General features: G+C 42.5%; 1 protein-coding gene across 11 annotated transcripts in view; it reads left to right on the top strand.

The window, feature by feature from the left end:
- RBFOX1 (RNA binding fox-1 homolog 1) overlaps window positions 1–20,627 on the top strand; it is a 2,175,109-nt gene that overhangs the window by 802,974 nt on the left and 1,351,508 nt on the right. The window lies entirely within an intron of this gene.

Genomic DNA, 20,627 nt, shown 5'->3' with positions numbered 1-20,627 from the left:
GTGAGCTCCAGGAATCCCAAGTGTGCTGCACAAGTGGTAGGGAAAAGATGTGACATGGACTCTGCCCTACGCAGAAGGCCTGGCCTGGAGCAGGCAGAGATGGAGTAGATGGGAATGACTGGGAATTGTGGCCACTCTGGTGGCCCGGTCATCCTGTGCTTAAGCTCAGACTGTCTTTCAAGAGTGTGGAGAGTTCATCCCCCAGCACTGCATCCTAGGCAGGCCTCGATGCCTAAGATCTGACGGGCTGCAGGTTCAGAAATGGCTGGTCTACACAGCATTCCAATTCACTAACACGAGGTTTCCATCCGCAATACGAGTGCATGGCGAGTCCAAATACCTGGTTCTCCGTGGTAAAGCGTCAGATCTGGATTGAGATTCTCTAGGCTTTATTCCCATAGGACAATGAGAGGACGAGGGGTCAGAGTTTACCGCAATGTTGTTGTTTGTTGCATTTTGCTTGTTTTAGTGGGGAAGAGTGGTGGGGACATGTAAAGATCACTAGTGTCCTCTCCAAGACCAGCATCATTTTGAGGTGAATGAGGAGGGTAAGAGAATCAGCAGGCACAGGGGTGAAGATGAGGTTGGCTGGATATTTGGATAAAAGTGTTAATGTCTATGTTCAGGGTGTAAGAGTGTAAGTTACAAGAAACTATAGCATTTAGATGTGCGTCAGTCAGGCTGCATGAGGGAAACGGGGAGACCATCAGCTAATCAAATGGTGATTAATCCTAAGGGATGAAGAGGGGGTAGAATTAAACAGTTAAAAACTAAGAAGTGTGGCAGAGGGTGTCCAAGAAACTATCAGCAATGGGACGTTTTTGGGACCCTTTTGACAATTGCTTTAGGTGCTGTTGACCAGATGGTTGTTAAGATAATGATGACAAATCTATTAGAAGAAGTATGAAAGCAAAGCCTTGAGACGGAGAAATGGAGCCTATGTGTACTTGCTTCCTCAGCAATCAGAGGTGTTTCTTCTAGTAATGCCACCGCCATGCTAGCGCCCCCTAATGTCCAAACCTGGCTATGCTTTTGATACACAACTTCCCCCAGCACATAAGCTGATCCCAGTTACTGGTGGGACTGTGCTTTGTGTCTCAGGTGTTCTGGGGTAGAAAAAAAAAATGTTGAGAACCACTGATGTAATTACACAGAAGAAAGCATGGAGAATTGAAAGGACGAGGGCTGATGCTTCAGTTTGTTAGGATGTCTATTGTCCGACCGTCTTTTAGATTCCCTAGAAACTGCCCATTTTTAGGAATGCTTGAGTTGTGTGCATTTCTGCAGAGCTCAGGTCTAAACTAATTTGATGTAAGTTATACATTGCAAGTATCTAGGAAAACCTTTATGGGGTCCACAAAGAGTGCACAAAAGGAACCGATGCTGTGTTTTATCCATAAGCAAGCCATTTCTCTTTCAAAATTCGTACTCAGCCTCCAAAATACCTAATGCATCACAAGCCCGACATTTGTACCGCTGGCTTTCCGTACAGAGAAGTACTGTTCCTTTTAATCAAGTAAGTTTATTTCGCGGCGAAACCTTTTGTATAATATTGAAAAATAGTTGTGTTCTTTGGAAGCTATTTCAGTTTCCTGAAGTGATCATTTTTAATCATTCGCCTAGCAAAACAATTCACCAAGCAGTGGAGGATAACGAACCATAAAGTTTAATTTGCCTTTTTTAATTGAGTTGTTAATTAGCACCCCTCCACCATTGGAAACTCCCAACTTGCTTTTTTTGTTTTGCTTCTGATCCGAGACATTTCAAAGAATCTAATCTATCATATTTCTTCTACCCAGGTACTTTCATGAATTACATCAATAGGTGATTATTTCCTAAACCTGCTGAAGCTTCGACAGATGCATACCAATTTCTGTCAGTGGCAAATAATTAGGGAATAGAGAGTGGTGTTCAGTGGATGAAGATATCTTCCATTTATTGAATTCCTACTATGTGCCAGACACTACTTCATGTGCTTAATTTAACATATATTACTGATACCTGACAGCATTTTGAGGGGCAGACTACTGTCTCCACAGATGCACACTGAACAGAGGTTCGGTTATGTTAAACACTCTTCCCAAGGCCATCTAGCTTAGCAGTAGTGGGAGAAAGCTTCAATCCCCGGCAGTCTGGCTGGTAGCCCCACAGACCATCCTTTCAACCCTGCTCTGTATTTTCAAGACCCTTTATGTCAAACAGACACACGTTTGAATTCTAGTTCTATTGTTAATATTGATGTTAAACACATGCTATTCAGACCCAAATTCATGGGTGTGTGACGTGGGCAGTCAGGGTCCCGTGCCCAGGAAGGCGCTGTATATAGGTCTTCTGTTGCCATCTTGATATTTTAAATAAATTTTGGACAACGGACCCCACATTTTCATTTTTCATTGGGTTCTGCAAATTATGTAGCTAGTCCTAATACTATTGTTGTCTTACTATACATTGATTCTCCCTCCTCCTCATGGTTTTGTGGCTCAGAAGTCTGTGCATGGCTTAGCCGGGTCCTCTGTTTAGGGTTTCACAAGGCTGAAACGAAGGTGTCAGCCAGGGCTGGGTTCTCATCTGGATGCCCTACTGCGAAGGATCTACCTCCCTGCTTGCATATTCCTGTGGCAACATTCAGTTCCTTGCACCTGTAGGATTCATGGCATTTTGCTTCTTCAAAACCAGAAGAGGGAGAGAGAAGGACTAGGGCAAGTCTTCCAGAGGAGTCATATCAGGGAACATAATTATGGGAATGCAAGCCCATCATCTTTGCTGCATTTTGTTGCTTAGAAGCAAGTTATAGGTCTTTCCCACACTCAAGAGGAGGGCATAATAAAAAGGCATGGGACTTCCCTGGTGGTGCAGTGGTTGGGAGTCCGCCTGCCGATGCAGGGGACACAGGTTCGTGCCCTGGTCCGGGAGGATCCCACATGCCGCGGAGCGGCTGGGCCCGTGAGCCATGGCCGCTGAGCCTGCGCGTCCGGAGCCTGTGCTCCGCAGCGGGAGAGGCCACAACAGTGAGAGGCCCGCGTACTGCAAAAAAAAAAAAAAAAGGTATGAACATCAGAAGACAGGGATCATGGGGGACCATCTTGGATCTGTTTGCCACAATTATTGTGTATTTTTATTGTGTGTATTGTTGTTATTATCACTCTTTGTATTGTTGGTGTTGACGCCAGCAGTTCTGTAGCGCTTTACTGTGCTACAGGCCCTGTTGCAAGTGCTTTGCATGTATTAACTCACTGACTTGTACAGCTGAATTCCAAGGTCCTGAGGACTGAGACAAAGGTCACCCCCTCTCTGCCCACTGGCATTAATAGCTCTCAGGGTAATGAAGCATGAGGCCACTCTTTATTTTCCTGAGTGATAGGATCGTCTTAGGAAGTAGTTAAGTGTAATGATTAGAAACATGGAATTTAGTGCCCTTCAGACCCAGGTGAGATCCCAACTCTACTACTTTCTGGTCATGTGGTCCTTCCTATGTTTCTTCATCAGGGCTGCTCAGGATGGCTTTGAACAGTGTGTAGGAGTTAAAGCTGCTTCAGGATTCATGTGCCTTACCACAGTGGGGTTATGCTTTTGTGTTTTAGACATTATTACCCTCCTGAATCCCAAGAGCCCTCTTGTCTCAGTCTCCTGTGGAGTTTGATACAAAGAAATACAATGGAGTAGCCCGAAAAATACCTCAAAACTTGCCATCGCCCATATAACTACTTCCTACCCTCTTCTCTAGTTTTTCATTAGGCAGGTTACCTTGTTCACCAAACGTTTTCTCACCAATCTTTCTTACTCTTTTCCTCACTGATTCTCTTTCTCACTATCTTTTTTCTTCATTTATCCAAATGTATGTGTTTTTATTTGCCTTCTCCCCCTGCCCCATTCTCCATTTTTATCCCACTGAATGTCTTGTCAATCATCCTCCCTTCTCAGGTGGAAGAAAGCAAAGGAGGAAGGACAAAGGGGATGATGGATAGAAGTCCATCATTTTCCTCTCCTTGCAGGTGTTCACCTCCTCAAGTGAGGTTTCCTTTCTTGCTTCTGAAAAAGTCCGTGGCTCGATTTCTTGTCTCTGGTCACCTGTTTGCTCCTCTCCACCCCTTCCCATCAGACTGCTACATTTCCTCCTCTGCTGGAATAAGTGTCCTGAAAGTCAACAGGGAGGGTTCAGTTATCAATGCCTGTTCTCAGCTCTGATTTTCCCCATCTGTCTGCAGCATCAGGTGGGCCTGACCACCCAGCTATGAGAGTCTCTGCCCTTTACATCTTTTTCCAGACCGAGTCTCTGCATCAGTTCTGACTTCTTGTTACTTTTCTGTCTCCATCTGGCTTGTCTTCTCCCAGATATGGGTTATGCAGGCCGTCCTTAGGAACGTACCTCCGAACTCCTTCATCATCCCTTACCTTTCCCACTCCCATCCTGGATCTTGGCCAGTCACTCTGGACTATACTTTTGGAGCATCTACTCCGAGTCAGACTCTCTTCTAGGTGCTCTTTGTGTGTAAACTCCTCTAATCCTCCCAGATGGCTTACTAGAGAAAATATATTTTGTTACTGTTTTGTAGGAGAAGCACCGAAACACTGAGAGTTTATCTTTCTTGCTTTCAGATTTCTGGGCGTGACTCTGACAGCTCTTGGAGTTGGCCTTTGATTTCTACTCGTCATCTTCTGGGTTGCCTGCTAGTGACTCACACTTAAAACCGAACTCACCCTCCTTTCTGTCCCACTTTTGTTCATCCTCGGTTTTCCCTGGTTCTGTCGATTTACTGCAGTAGTTTTCAGTCATCACTTTCTGCCTCATTTTTGGTGACTCCCTGCCTTTCCCCCCTCATCAGCCCTATTCATTTCACCCCCAAATATCTCCCCTTCCCTCCCAATTCCATAACGTTCTTTCAAGCCTTCTTTCTTCTCTCATTGTAGTGACAATAACCTCTTTTTAAATTAATTTTCTTTTTTCCATTATAAAATGACTGTATCCTGATTTATTTGGCAAAAAAAGGAAGGAAAGTTTTAAAAATCCATAATCTGATCAGATCAGCTGGATGCAAATGCTTTCTGTATGGGTTGAATATTGTACCCCCTCAAAAGATACGTTGGAGCCTTAACCCCCAGTACTTCAGAATGGGATCTTGTTTAGAGACAGGGTCTTTACAGAGGTAACCAAGTTAAAATGAAGTCATTAGGGTGCGCCCTAATCCAGTATGACTGGGTGTCCTTATAAAAACGGGAAATTGGATGCAGGGAGAAAAATGCCATGTGAAGATTGGAGTGATGCTGCCACACGCCAAGAAATGCCAGCGATTTCCAGCAAAACTTCAGAAACAGGAGAGAAGCGTGGAGTGGATTCTCCCTCACCACCTTCAGAAGGAACCAATCCTGCCAACACCTTGATGTTTTGAATTCTAGCCTCCAGAATTCCGTGAGATGATACATTTCCGTTGTTTAAGCCACCCACTTTGTGATGCTTTGTGATGGCAGCCCTAGCAAACGCATACACTTTTCTTTTCTTGCCGCACCATGTAGCTTGCGGGATCTTAGTTCCCCGAGCAGGGATTGAGCCCTGGGCCACTACAGTGAAAGTGCGGAGCATACACTTTCAAACATGGTTTTCTGCTTCTTGTCTTGCTCTCACTTCTCTGTTGCTCATCAGTATCTCAAAACCCAGCTTTTCTGTGTAACTCCCTGTGTCAAAGCTTTGTGGCTCCTTGTAGCTGCTACAAAACATGCAACTCCTTAGGCAAACACTGAAAGCATTCCAGGATCCCCTGGAAGGTAAGTGTCTGGAGGAAAATGACTTTGCTTTACTTACCAGAGTATCACGACACAATGACAAATGCCAGGAATGGGGTAGGAGCTCCCTTCTTGAATGGGTGAATGAATGAATGAATGAGTGAGTGAGTGACGGATGAACCCATTCCCCTTCACTAATCCCTGGCTTCATCTGGAATGAATCACTGCCTTTTCTTTCCCCCAGTTGCCCTCTTTTCCACTTCCTCCCGCTAGCTATTAACAGCTGGTATCTGCCCATGGTCATCTCTGTTGGTTTTTATGTTACTACATGTGTCGTTCAAGACCCGGCTTGTTTGTCAATGCTTCTTCAAATTTTCCCTGATATTTTCTAACTGGAAGACATCTTTCCCTCCCCTGTCACTCTGCAAGCATGTTTTACTTTGCATTATGGTTACTTTATGCCAAGTCCTGAGCATGGTAACATTATTTTTACAGCTTGGCCCCTGGTAGGTAGTCAATAAATATTTGTTATGTAAGTAAATTAATTAAGTGTAAATATCTGCGATAACAGAGCTGAAATGAGAACTCATAAGCTCCTTTTCCTTATTTCTACGTCTAGGCAACACTTTGTCCGAAGATTTCCCTCTTAAAATTTCTATTTACAAATGCTCTTCAGGAATTACATGTAAGAGAAAGGAGCTGCCATTGAGTGCACTGAAAAGTTGAATTGCAGGTTGCCATGGAAACAGAGTTGAGAGTTGAGTTTTTCGTACATGAATGTTTTAATGAAAACATATTCTTAGCCATTATGGATGGGTTTGTGTACCAGAAAAGAAGTGCTTTATCTTAACATACTATTATGTTCATAAGTTAGATTGATGGTCCAAAGAATTATTTCATCAAACCACTATACACTATTGTGGTTCCCTTGCAGGAAGTGATCCCAATGCTGACAAAATGAAGGCTGTCCTTGTTTGTGGAAGAAAATATCTCTATGGACTAATTTTTTTCCTTTTGCTATTGAGGAGTAGCCTTTCTATTTTAGCCAAAGGACATTACCCTTAAGCATATAAATGATTCTATTCTTTCTTTGAAATAACAAATGTCCCCAAATCACGCATGCATTGTATATGCTGGGTTCTAAAAATATAATATAATATAATATTACTACTCTGTTGATAATTATTAAATAATTTGAAAAGTTTTGTGATGATGGTGGTGATAATGATGGTTAATTATGGGGAGAAGTTCAGTGTTTACTCCCAAACTCTTAGGAAGTAGGAGACTGCCCATGCACAAACTACTTTGGGTTTTTTTTCTAGTTTTAAGGCAAGTATTCCTATAGGTTAGATGCTACAGACTATGACCATTAGAATGCCATCCTGAGCATGCTGGAATCGTAATTAGACAATTATAAATTCTATCTGCAATCTTCTGTTAAAGATGATTTATTAGGCATCTTGTCCCTACCCAGAGATGGGCATACGATTCACTGTTTGTGGCAAATTTGAGGTACCATTTTGGTTACCTATTGAAGATCTCTTTTAATACAGAGATCCAACCCATCATTCTTCTCAAGTACCTTTTAATAGGAAACCTCGCCATAAACCTATTAGAAGCATAATGAAAACCTCACTTAGTCTTCTGTCAGGCTTCAGAGCTGTAAGTGGCTTCTAATTTGCACAAGATTGGAATAGCATTGAAGAATTACAGTAACTAAGTGAAACACTCATTGGATTTTCAATTTTCTGATAACATCCCATGTAATTTCTTGTAACGCATCTGTAGCCAAATGCAGTGACACATGTCAAGGCTCATGCTGGAGCTTCTGCCCACATCAGCGTTATAGTGAGAAGCACGAAGCTGTCAACATTTCTCATGGGGAGGGTACAGATCGGAGCCTTTCTTTGGCCTTGAAGGATATTCCATTATATGCAGTCCTCTGAACAACAGTCTCATAATTTCTAACAGCTTAGATAGATGTGTTTGATGCTTGACATTTGACTTCACGTATTTATTGGAACAAATTGTGAATCGTTCCTTCCATGCGAGTACTTGGCAGAATATGTAGTTTGTCCTGCAGTACCTGTTGAGTTGATTGCCTCATTGGGACAAAGGCTACATGCTTTGTATTCTGCTAAATGGAATTCCTTTTGGAGCAACCAAGAGAAGCAGCGGGCAGCGTGGCTGTGAACCAGAGAGATAAGACCCTGAGTTTTCCTTAGCATGTTTCATATTATTCTCAGTTATTGTTTTCAAGCTAAGACAATTCATTCTCCCTTTCAGGGAACCTAAGTGTTTTTCTTCTGACCTTAAACTGAGAGTCCCTTGTGCCTATGTCTTAACATTGGTTGTTAAAAACCTTAAGCCGTTAACAGTATTAAAAATAGACTCATCACACTTGGTGAAGGAAAAAAAGAAGTCAGCTAGGCTTTGTAATCTCCAAAATAGTTAATGGTATGGCTACTCTTTGCATATAGCCCCAGCAAGACTGTCCGGCTCCTACTACAGGTTTTCTGACTGATTTTTTTTTTTTGACATCTTTATTGGAGTAAAATTGCTTTACAATGGTGTGTTAGTTTCTGCTTTATAGCAAAGTGAATCAGCTATACATATACATATATCCCCATATCTCCTCCCTCTTACATCTCCCTCTCACCCTCCCTATCCCACCCCTCCAAGTGGTCACAGAGCACCGAGCTGATCTCCCTGTGCTATGCGGCTGCTTCCCACTAGCTATCTATTTTACGTATGGTAGAGTATGTAAGTCCATGCCACTCTCTCACTTCGTCCCAGCTTACCCTTCCCCCTCCCCATGTCCTCAAGTCCATTCTCTACGTCTGCGTCTTTATTGCTGTCCTGCCCCTAAGTTCTTCAGAAACTTTTTTTTGGATTCCATACATATGTGTTAGCATATGGTATTTTTCTCTTTCTGACTTACTTCACTCTGTATGACAGACTCTAGGTCCATCCACCTCACTACAAATAACTCAATTTACTTTCTTTTTATGGCTGAGTAATATTCCATTGTATATATGTGCCACATCTTCTTTATCCACTCATCTGTCGATGGACACTTAGGTTGCTTCCATGTCCTGGCTATTGTAAATAGAGCTGCAATGAACACTGTGGTACATGACTCTTTGAATTATGGTTTTCTCAGGATATATGCCCAGTAGTGGGATTGCTGGGTCATATGGTAGTTCTATTTTTAGTTTTTTAAGGAACCTCCATACTGTTCTCCATAGTGGCTGTATCAATTTACATTCCCACCAACAGTGCAAGAGGGTTCCCTTTTCTCCACACCCTCTCCAGCATTTACTGTTTGTAGATTTTTTGATGATGGCCATTCTGACCGGTGTGAGGTGATATCTCATTGTAGTTTTGATTTGCATTTCTCTAATGATTAATGATGTTGAGCATTCTTTCATGTGTTTGTTGGCAATCTGTATATCTTCTTTGGAGAAATGTCTATTTAGGTCTTCTGCCCATTTTTGGATTGGGTTGTTTATTTTTTTGATATTGAGCTGCATGAGCTGCTTGTAAATTTTGGAGATTAATCCTTTGTCAGTTGCTTCAGTTGCAAATATTCTTTCCCATCCTGAGGGGTGTCTTTTGGCACAGCTTTGAAGTTTCATTAGGTCCCATTTGTTTATTTTTGTTTTTATTTCCATTTCTCTAGGAGGTGGGTCAAAAAGGATCTTGCTGTGATTTATGTCATAGAGTGTTCTGCCTATGTTTTCCTCTAAGAGTTTTATAGTGACTTATTTTTTTATTACCTGAGGAGGATAAATTGGCACTAATTCTGCTGCATACTCTTCAGGGGTTCCCTTTGTAACTAAAGACATTTATTTGTGAAGTAGCAGGGTCAAGGTTAAGACAATAGTCTAAAGCCATATCACAGAGTCAAGCTAATTGGTTCATGTGGGGATGTGAGCTATGTACTAACGATGGTGCTTAGGAAGCCAAGCACCACTTTTTGACCCTTCCTTTCACCCATGTAACTACAACAAACATTTACTGAATTCTCACCGGGGAACAAAGCCCTAGGTCAGGAGCTGTGTGACGGGGCAGGGCAGAAACAGCCAGGAAGGACTCATTTCAGTGCAGCAGGGACTTCCTGGATGCTCAGGGCAGGTATGAATCCATATTTCTATTTAAAACATAATGAAAAAATATTATTTGAGTCTTTCTATTTGACTTATCTAATTGCAGTCATTGAAAATAAGTCGAACTTAGACTGTGAAATTATAGATCAGATATTTTCAATGTCAGCTCTATGGATGTTTGGGGCCAGATTATCTGCTGCTGGGGAGGGGGCTGTCCTGGGCATTGTTAGATGCTCAGCAGCATCAGATGCCAGTAAACCCCTCTCCAGGTGTGACAACCTGAAGTGCCTCCAGACATTGGCAGATGTCCCCTGGGGGGCGGGGGCGGGGTGTGGGTGTGAAATCCCTTGTTTGAGAGCTCTTACCATTGCTGACTTCCTGGTGGCTGCTAATACTGCTGCTTTTAGAGAGAGTAGGTGGCTGTTTTCTCACCTAGAAAAATATAGATATAGAGCCCACAGAGCGATGCTGTGTATGGAATAAGGACTTCCCAAGAGTGAACTTTTTGGTATGTGAGTTACATCTCAGTAAAATCCGTTATTTAAAAAAACGTGATATTGCCATCTCTGCCATGGATTATGAATTTACTGAAACGTCCTGAGTCTTACGGTATCTTACAGAAAGCGTGCCAGCATCCTCTGAGTATTATTTGAACTGTCAGTGAACTATTATTAGAGAAGTGTGGGCCATACAACTATCTGTGACTAGTAGGTATTAAGAAATGGTGGATGATTCTGGAGTGTGGCATCAGTCTAGCCGTTCATGAATTTTTCCTTAGCAGTTGTCTTCAGGGCTCCGCTAGCCTTCCTCCTGACGGCGATCCATTAAATCTTCATCACTCCAAGGGTGGTCTCTAGCCCAGCAACATCAGTATCACCTGGGAGCTTGTTAGAAGTGCAGAGGCTCCAGCCCCACTTCCGAGCCCCCTCCGTCCCCCTACAACTGTTACCTAGAAGGACCTCTTCAGACCCTACTTTCATAGAAATTCTTCTCTCTTGCTGGCTAAATAGTCTCTTTGCTTCCACTGATTGGCCTCTTGAAAATGTTTTCATACTTGTGCTTGCTCGCCATTCTGCACTCCCAGAAATATCGGACAGTTTTGCTTCCTCTGATCCCAAAGTATGAACTAACACAGCCCCCTCCTGCACAGTGATCCAACCCCAAACACCCAAGCTGGGTTAGAATTCTGGACTCGTGGGACACAGTTCTGCAAAAACTACCAGCTAAACAATGCTCCGATATTCTAGTTCATCCATGGGTCAATGCAAGAGTGTTTCTTTATGTGTGTCCATCTGTAGACCCAGCCTCCTATAGAATATAAAGCTCCCCAATGATAGCTACCTCAAAACTACCCCAACAGTTAAAACTAGAGGGGGTTTGTGCAAGAGATATTAGAATAAAATGGCCCTCAAGATAGAGTCATGGTTGGGAAAAAAATAGAAAATGGAAAGGGTATCATACTTAGAGAGTGCGTCCTTCAGCACAGCAAGTTACACTCAGCAGCCGTCTCTATCAACTCCACCACAAAATCTTTCCCATCTTTGTAAAGGGCATCACCATCCACTCCGTTGCTCAACTAAAAACATAGGCATCATTATTGATTCTCTTTTTCCCCTTCAATCTATCAGCATTGATTGCTGAGCCACCTTCAGAAGTATCTCAGATCCATCCATGTCTGATCATCTCTGTCGCTGCTAACCTTGTCTGGGTACCATCTGTCATGGTCTTCTGCAAGGGTGTCCCAAATTCATCTGCCTGATCACTCCTGCCCACCCCCCCAACACCCTTCCATTAGCAGCAGCCAGTGCCTAATTTCTAAGTTGCAGATATGCCTTTAACACACCCTTGCTCACTGTGCTTCAGCCTGCTTTCCATTCCCCACATTCTTCGAGCATGTTCTAGCCTTCAAGTTCTATTCCCTCCCCACCCCCTTTAACACCCATCCTCCCGCTACTTGCGTAGATAGCTTGTTATTCTTTGAGTCTCAACCTCAGATCTCATCCTGTCATGCAGGAGCACCCTATCACAATTAGGACCAATCAGAGCACCTCTGCTTATATCCCCTGTGCCAAGCGAAGCTCCTGGCACAGAAGCGGCACACGGATGCCTTTGGAATAATTCCTTGCCAAGTGAAGATTTGAGCCTTTCTGAAAAATGCTGACAGTGCGGAACTAGAACGACCCTATGTTGGAACTGGACATGTAGCCAGGGAAAAGCTGGAGCTATCCGGAGAAAAGTTCATTTGCGATGCTTAGGTTTATCTAATAGAGGGAGAGAGATTGCCTATCAATTAAAGCCACAAGGGTTGAGCTGGGATGTTGTCCCTCGGGATTTGAAGTAGTTTCATCTAATCTGGAGCAGTTTTAGAATTCAGTAACGCAATCAGGTTTTAGCATTTTTACCCCGTAATGATTCATGTGCCATGAAATTTTTCAATAAAAAATTCCAAGGCTCACAAAGTAGAAGAAAGCAAGGGGGCCTCACCTACCTCATTTGCCCAGCCATTTCAGTGAGGCCCCAAATGTGGAGCATTGAAATGGAGCCTTGGAATTTTAAATCAAGTTTTACTTTGCAAATTTAATGAAATGCAAACAAATACTTGGCAGTTCTAAAGGGCATGAAGTCATTAAGATTTCTCATTTTATGAGGTGCTTTGGGGGCCTCCATATTTTTGGAGTAATATCAATTAAGTTCTGTGTGTGTGTGTGTGTGTGTGTGTGTGTGTGTGTGAGTGTGTGATTACTTGTTCAGTTCTATGGATACAGGCAGACTCTGGTCTTAAATTTCTCTTGTGCCCTTTTCCAGCTGTGTCCTTGGGCAAGTTACCTAACCTTGCATCCATCATATGTAAAATGGGGATGATACAAGTTTTGCTGGGAAGACTCTGCACTGGTACAGGTCTCTGCTCTTAGAAGGGCCCATACTTTGTTTCACGCTTTGCTGTCACCATCTTGAAAATCCTTAATAACTTTTGAATAACGGGCCCTGCATTTTAAATTCTGTATCCAGCCCCACAAATTATGCAGCTGGTCCTGATCTGATGAGATTAGGTAAGTACGGCACCTGTTAGAGGCCCTTGAATGAGGTGGATACTAAATTCATTCTTTTCCTTCCATGTTTGAGTAGCTGTGTATTCCTGCTCCCCTGGCTTAGGCAAAATTGAAAATGCTGATACTTTTCTAGTCTCTCTTCCTTCATTCTATACTGCCACACCCCTAAGAGAAGCAGATAATCCTTTGATTACTTTTAAGACTGTAGAAAAGATATTTAATCCTCACATGCTGGGATGACAGATAGCATTGGGGGAACATTTATGGCCTAATAGCTTGGTAAAATGAGAGACTTCGTGGAAGCAGTTTGCCAACTGTAAATTGCTCTACTAATAAGTCATGATGAAGTGCACAGAACAAAATGTTTATTGAACAGTAACTGTGGTATAGATATGGGTAAAGAGATAACGTCAGAATTTATGGGGTCACTGACATTCAAAACCAGAGCTCCCCAGCTGTCAACATTATCTCTGTCAATTCTGGGAGCCTAGACCTCTGTCCTGTGTACTGCAGGGTGAGGGTGTTGGGATGGTTGATTACAAAGAGCACAGGACTCCCAGTCAGAGGAGCTTAAGGGATGTTAGTAGTTTAGAGGTAGTAGTGGAATATGATGGAGAAGATGCTTGGCAGGAAGCATAGAGTGAGGTCAGAGAGAGTTGAAGAGGGGATCCTGGGGGATTTTTGCACCTGGGGTTCTCAACCTTTGGATTAACATAAAATCCTCAGGAAGTTCACACAGATGGTGTTGATGGGAACCATCTCCCGTAGGGTGAAAACCACCATTGGTCTACATTTAAAGGGCTGGCAGATCCAGAAGAGAAGAGTGGAAATTCAGAGTCTCAAGGCACGCACAGACAGCAGTGCAGAGCCAGGGAGGGGACCTGGAAGTTCCTTCCTGCCTCTTTTCCCTTGAAAATAATAATAATAAAATCAATGTCTGTATTGACCATCTCTGTTCCCTCTTTGATCACTGGCTCTTTTAAGGCCACCTTCTCAGAGATTCTCTCTGCCTTTGTTGCATTATTCTATTTATTTCTTTCAGGGCACAACACTCTCACTGAAATCATGTTTTTGGTGGTATTTATTATCTTTTTCCTTCCTCTCTACCACTGGATTGTAAGCTCCATGAGAATGGGTATTTTGTCAGTCTTGTTTATGGCTCTTTTCCTACAAGCTAGGTCCATGCCTGGCACATAGTCAGCCCTCAAATATTTCTTGAATGAATGAGTGAGTCATTTTTCCACACCTGAGATGATTCTCCACCATGAACTTTTGGTTGTGCTGACATGGGGCTGAATTATTTGCATTCTCCCACAGCTCTTTGATTTCTGCCTTGCCCACCCCCCTTCAGGCTGCCCCCTGGAACTCTTTTTCCCAGGTTGGATGTTTCTACTGTTCTCCAGGATAGATCTTTCTTACAGATTCAGGGAGAAGTCTTCTACAAAGTCTGTGAAATCTCACTGGAATGTAAGGTCTGGAGGACAGGACTGTGATGGGCTTTCTTATTCATCAACAATAAATGCACAACCAGTGAATTTCTACCCCTCCCATACTCTTCCTGTATATCGTACATGAACTGACCATCCATCAGAGGTGTTCTGAGCTTGTGGCCAGACTTAAAGAACTCATAAACTGTTTCTTTTCAGGAATCACACTGTTATTTCAATATCAGTCTTTTATGCAGTTCTCTGTCTTCACATATTTAGTAGATCACAGTCCAAATATCACATTCCTAATAGAAACCAATTTGTTTGATGGAAAAAGGGGAGGTAGTAATGAAGCTATACAGGCACTGCTGGGAGCCAGGAAAAACACAGAGTGGGTACAAGATAGTGCAGAATAGATTCGTTTTTTCTAGGTGTCACTTCTTTCCTTGATGGTCTTGGGGAATGAGGGGAAAAATTAACAAGGCACGTCTGCTGCATTTGATGGTTCTGTGGCCCCTTCACTGAAATGCATCTTGGAATCCATGAAGGGCATTAATAAGGTGGTGTAAGAAGCTGCTTGTTTAAAACAAGAGAAAATATGCTTTAATTTAGATGACTGAATAGCTGGACACTGATGAACGACTGTTGCCAATGTGAATAGCCATTTCTTGGGTTTCTAAATGATTTTCACACTTCCCAAGCTTTATTCAAATTTGTGATGTCCTTTATGGTTTTCCTTTATTGGCCAGGAAAAAAAAAACATCCTGAAGACTTAGGTTTCCATCAAATCTGATGGGATACATTAGTACAATCATATGTCATATTAAAATGTAAAATATATGGTGGTGTAATATTGTCTGAGTCAATCCAGTGGAGTAACATAATTAACAGGGGTTTTGATGGTTAACTTAGAAGAGTAAGAAGCTGAGGACAGCTTGCTTCTCTCTCTCTCTGCTTCCCCCACCCCCACATTTTCTCTCCTGCTCTTACTTTGTCTCTTTTTCTGCTAGCTGCTGTTTTCTTCATCCAAATAGGCAGAGAAAAGCCTTAAGTGGCGGTTGAAACTCCCAGAAGCCTGTTTACTTCAAGGTAGAAGCAGGAAAGCTGCCATAATTCAGAAAGCAGCTTCTGGCATGAGATGAAAGTCAGATCCGCTCAAGTTTGGGTCCAAATTTAGAGGCCCCACTGGAGTGTTTATGCTTGTATCTGTAGTCCAGATAAGTTAGTGGAAGAAATTGTTCCCTACGGCAGGTCATGAATCTAATTACCCTAGAAACATTTCTACAGGCGCTTGACTGAAAATTGCTATGCGGTGTGTGCTGTCTGTGGCTTCCCCCACCTTCAAATCATGTATGGTCTATGGACAGCATCATCCACGTGGGCCCACAGAACCATAACTCAAGGAGGGAGGCCATGTTTCCCCAGCCAAAAACAGACCTGAGAGCCCCTGTTGCTAAGCCTCTGTCCAAAAGAGTTCGCTGTCTTAAAGAAGCGGGAAAAAGAGAACTTTCCTGGACAACAAGAGAGGAATATTGAAGGCTCATGAGTTGGTAGGGAAACACAGAGAGGAGATAAATGGCCAGTTCTAAGAACTAGTTCAGTACCGCCCTCATTGTGGATTTGGTCCTTGTCTAGGACTATTTCTTGCTGTTAGGAGATTTGAATATGAATCTTTCTTAAGAAGGGCGTAGTTATATCTGGTTTGAGTGCAGACTGTGGTTTCAAAATCAGGATAAATCCATTCCTCCTGGAAACCACTATGGGCCTAGTCTGGTGATTGACAGCATGAGTTTGGAAATCAGACACTCCCGGATCAAAGTCTCATGCTGACCCTTACTAAGCCTGTGACATTGTGTGAACTAGTTATCTCTTAGCTTCCACTTGGTCATGTTTAAAATGAGGTTACCATAAGGAAGATAATGCCAACAAGCTCATTTAAGTGATCCCTATTAAGATATTTATAGGTCAGATATTTATTGCATGCCAAACAAGCAATAGAACTGGTGGGTGGCTAAAGAGTGTGCAGGATATTGCATCTGAAGAAATCAGGGAGTGAATCTGTTATGGGATGGGTAGATTTTTTTTTTTTCCTATGAGGTCTTTAATGGAAAGTAGGAAGAAGGGGAATGAGAGCTAGATATGATGAAGATGAGAAATCTTTCTAAATTTGCTAGTTCTCAGGGATCATGGCTGTTGCCTTAGGAAGGGAACCTACTGCTGATGTTGGAATCAGAGAGGAGACACTGAGGGGATGAATATAAATGTCAAAGAGGAAGTGTGATGCCGGTGAGCAAAGAAAATATTAGTCAAATAATTCTGTAGGAATTTGGAAGGTCTGGAGGGTGAACTTCTTTCTCATTAGTTATGTGACCATGGTCCCTACCCAGTATTTCAAGTTTGATGGTTCATTTAAAACTAAGTAGATGGCTTTTATTTCTTTTTCTTGTCTGACTGCTGTGGCTAAGACTTCCAATACTATGTTAAAGATAGAAGGGGCAAGAGTGGACATCCTTGTCTCGTTCCTGAATTTAGAGGAAAGGCTTTCGGGTTTTCACTGTTGAGTATGATGTTAGCTGTGGGTTTGTCATGATGGCCTTTATTATGTTGAGATATGTTCCCTCTGTACCCACTTTGATGAGAGTTTTTATCATGAATGGATGTTGAATTTTGTCAAATGCTTTTTCTGTGTCTGTTGAGATGATCATGTGATTTTTTTAATCCTTCCTTTTGTTAATGTGGTGTAACGCACTGACTGATTGGCGAATATTGAACCATCCTTGTGTCCCTAGAGTAAATCCAACATGATCATGCAATGGATGCTTTAGAAAATAAGATCTGTCCTGTGTCCCTCTCGGGTATCCAGGAGACAAGCAATAGGAAATGAAGACTTGGAATGGTGATTTCATATTTATACAAAAGACAACTGTGCAGTTCAGGGTCAAATGTTTTAGAGTTTGGATTATTGAGAAATTTATCATGGCAGTCTGGCCCACAGACTTAGAGACAGAGTGAGACCAGGAGGACCATCTGTTGAGTATTTGGAGAGCTTGGAACATACAGCATACGTTTTATGACCCAGAAGGTAGATTTTCCCCTTGTTCATGTAAACCATTTCAAGGACTTGGTAATGGGAGAAGGAGCTTTTAACCTCCAGGTTACTGGTTTAGAAACGTCCCAAGTTGGTAGTGAGTAGAAGGCATTGCCATCTGTCAGCTGCTCAGTGGCCTATATGAAATGACATAGAGGTCTCACAGCAAACCGTAATGGGCAGTCATTTCTATCCAGCCAACTGTAACTCCACATACAATGACCCAGACTCAGACCCCTTGAAGTGGTCCCCCTAGAGTCTGATGGGAAGATGACAGGTGGTTAAGAATGGAGACATCCATGTGGGAATCAGCAATGCCAACCTTTCATGGCAACTCATCAATTTAAAAGAATCAACTTAATTTAAGAATCTCTCCCAAAATGAAAAATAATTTCTCTTGCTGAGCATTTTAAGATGATATTAGCAACTGATGTCTGAAATTCATTCTATGCCAGGTACCCTGATCAATCCCTTACCTGCATGGTGTCATTTTATCCTTCCAACCATCCTTCACATAGGGAGTCTGTTCTCTGTGTTACAAAGTGCAAGGCTGAGGCTGACTAAAATGAAAGGATTTGCGTGAGGTCACAGAAGTAGTAACCCGGGTAGGTTTCTAGCCCAGATCTTTCTTTACCTAGAGTTCATGCTCATTCCATTATCCTGTCTAACTTGCTAAAAATATCTTTTAAAATCAACATTCTGTTATGCCCCCAAAGAAGTTTCTGTTACTTCTTGGGACACATGAAGTAATGCAGGAGTGTTCAGACCCTTAACTAACCTTTCCAACAGTCGCTCCCCTCCCCCCCCCGGCTAATAGAACATTGATTTTATTAAAGGATTGGGAAGCCCTGCGTTGCACAGGAGCCTCTACTAGCCTCAGGAAGTGAATCATGGTGAGCTTTGATCAGTTATAGGATATTTCCTTGCTAGTAATTCGATGAGGTAGACACATGACCTCGTTCTTGGCCATGGGATATAAGGATTTCTTCTGGGGGATGCCTGTGAGATGTTTCCTTGATCTTAGAAGAGACATGTAAAAGGGAACACATTTTTTGACTCTTGACATGGAAGAAGATGTTGTGTCCATCAAGTAACTGAGAAGAGCCAGCCAAGCAACCAAGGGCTGAGCAAGAGAGATCTGCCCTGTTGCTGCCAATAGCCTCTCTAACCTGAGTCGTCCACCCTCCTTACATCTCAATCTGTGAGATGATAGATGTGCTTAGTTATAAACCCACTGGGGGCTCTTCTGTTACTTGCAACTGAGCATTCTTGCTGAAATGGGCAGTCTGTAGGGCAGATTTATTTAGTTTTTATTTTTAAATTTTTTATTATGTATTTATTGGCTGCATTGGGTCTTAGTTGTGGCGTGCGTGATCTTTTGTTGCGGCACACTGGCTCTTCATTGTGGTGCTCGGACTTCTCTCTAGTTCTGGCACGGGCTCCAGAGCACACAGGCTCATTAGTTGCAGCATGCGGGCTCTCTAGTTGTGGCACATGCAGACTCCAGAGTGTGCGGGCTCAGTAGTTGCGGCACACAGGCTTAGTTGCCCTGAGGCATGTGGGATCTTAGTTCCCCGACCAGGGATCGAACCGGCATCCCCTGCATTGCGAGACGGATTGTTAACCACTGGACCACTGGGGAAGTCCCTATTTAGATTTTAATAATGATTTAATTTGTTTGTGTCCCTATAAAGTGTACAAGGAAGGACATAAACCTTACGTGTAATGATAGAGTTTCAGGGTACACAGTAAGTGGGGTGCCAAGTGAGGTTCAGAATCCAGGTCCCCTGCTTCCCTGGCCATAGGATTGCCAGGTGAAATACGAGATGTTCAGTTGCATTTGAATTTCGGAGGGCCAAAGAATAACTTTTTGTTTCATCACCAATATGCCCCAAATATTCTATGAAGAATACTTATATTAATAATTTTTGCTGTTTGTCTGAAATTCAAAGTTAACTAATCATTTTGTATTTTTAGTTGCTGACGATGGCAATCCTGCTTGGCCAGGACTATCTGCGTTGTACCATTTGTCCTTTCTCATGTGGACTCCTGTTTGGAAATACGAGAAACCCCATTCCAACTTATTTAAGCCAAAGAGGTCATTTATAGGCTCAAATAACTCTACTTTCCCTTCTGTTTATTGCCAAGTGGATTCAGCTATTTGTTGACAAAGGTGATCACCAGCAACTTCAGACTTACAGTCTATCATCTTTGTTAACCCCAGTGAAAAGGAAGCTGACTCCCAGTAGCTCACATGAAAGCACCAACGTTAGGTCATAGTGGATGGACTTAAGTCTCAGACCAACCCCTAAACTAATCACAGTGGACAGAAAGATGGGATATACTGATTGACCAGAACTGGTCATGTGACCAGCTTTGAAGATGGAGGTTGACTTTGCTGTAATCTGTATCCAAACCACCTGGAAACGGGGGGTGGTCCCTACCGTAAAACTGAGAAGGAAGATGGGATGAATGCTAGGCAACCAATAATAATGTCCTCCCTAGTCACTGGGCATCAGACAAAACACTGATCTGAAAGAATGCTATGCTTGCAATGGACTGGGCGGGACCCTTGTCCTGTCTGAGTCAGTATTTTGCTGAAAGTGGGTAGATTGAGCTGGAGAGTATGAATCACAGGTAATGTACCTCAGAGCAATCAGATGATTGTGAATAAGCCTGTTTAGTTCCGTCTCAGAAGTCAACGTGGTTCAGCTTAGTCAATAGTGACAGAAATCATGGCGCCTCCTACCCACCTCTGCGTGCCAGTGGGGCTTCCTTTGATTTTCAGTCATAAAGAATCTCATTTGGTTTTTATATAAAACCTAAGTTTGAATTTTATTGGAATACTTATACATGATTACCTTTCACTGAAACTTATTGTCATTTCTGCTCTAATGTTCTAGCAAATGGGGGTGGTGGATTTTTTTTTAAACTTCCTTTCAAGTTGTTAGTTTCATTAAACAAATAGTTATTGAGTAGTTCCTACCAGTTAGGCATTGTGGATGACAAAGAAAAATCAGACAAGAGTCCTTATCTAGAGGCACTTACTTGAAAACATTTTGCTGTGTGTGTTATATAAGTAAAAGGTCTGATTTTCTGCATTTAAATAGTTTTCTATAATTATAGAGCTATGAGAAAATGAGGTGGGGGGCAGCTGAGGTCTTGAATTCTAAGAGAATTGATCTAAGAATCCACCAGAAGTTAAGCTGGTGATCTAGTCATTTGTGCCTGAGTC

Source organism: Aethalodelphis obliquidens, unplaced genomic scaffold, assembly GCF_003676395.1.
Source record: "Aethalodelphis obliquidens isolate GAN/ISIS:26980383/991018 unplaced genomic scaffold, ASM367639v1 scaffold18, whole genome shotgun sequence".
Taxonomy (NCBI): domain Eukaryota; kingdom Metazoa; phylum Chordata; class Mammalia; order Artiodactyla; family Delphinidae; genus Aethalodelphis; species Aethalodelphis obliquidens.
The sequence above is the reverse complement of the archived record's forward strand: the minus strand, read 5'-3'. Positions and strand labels throughout refer to the sequence as shown.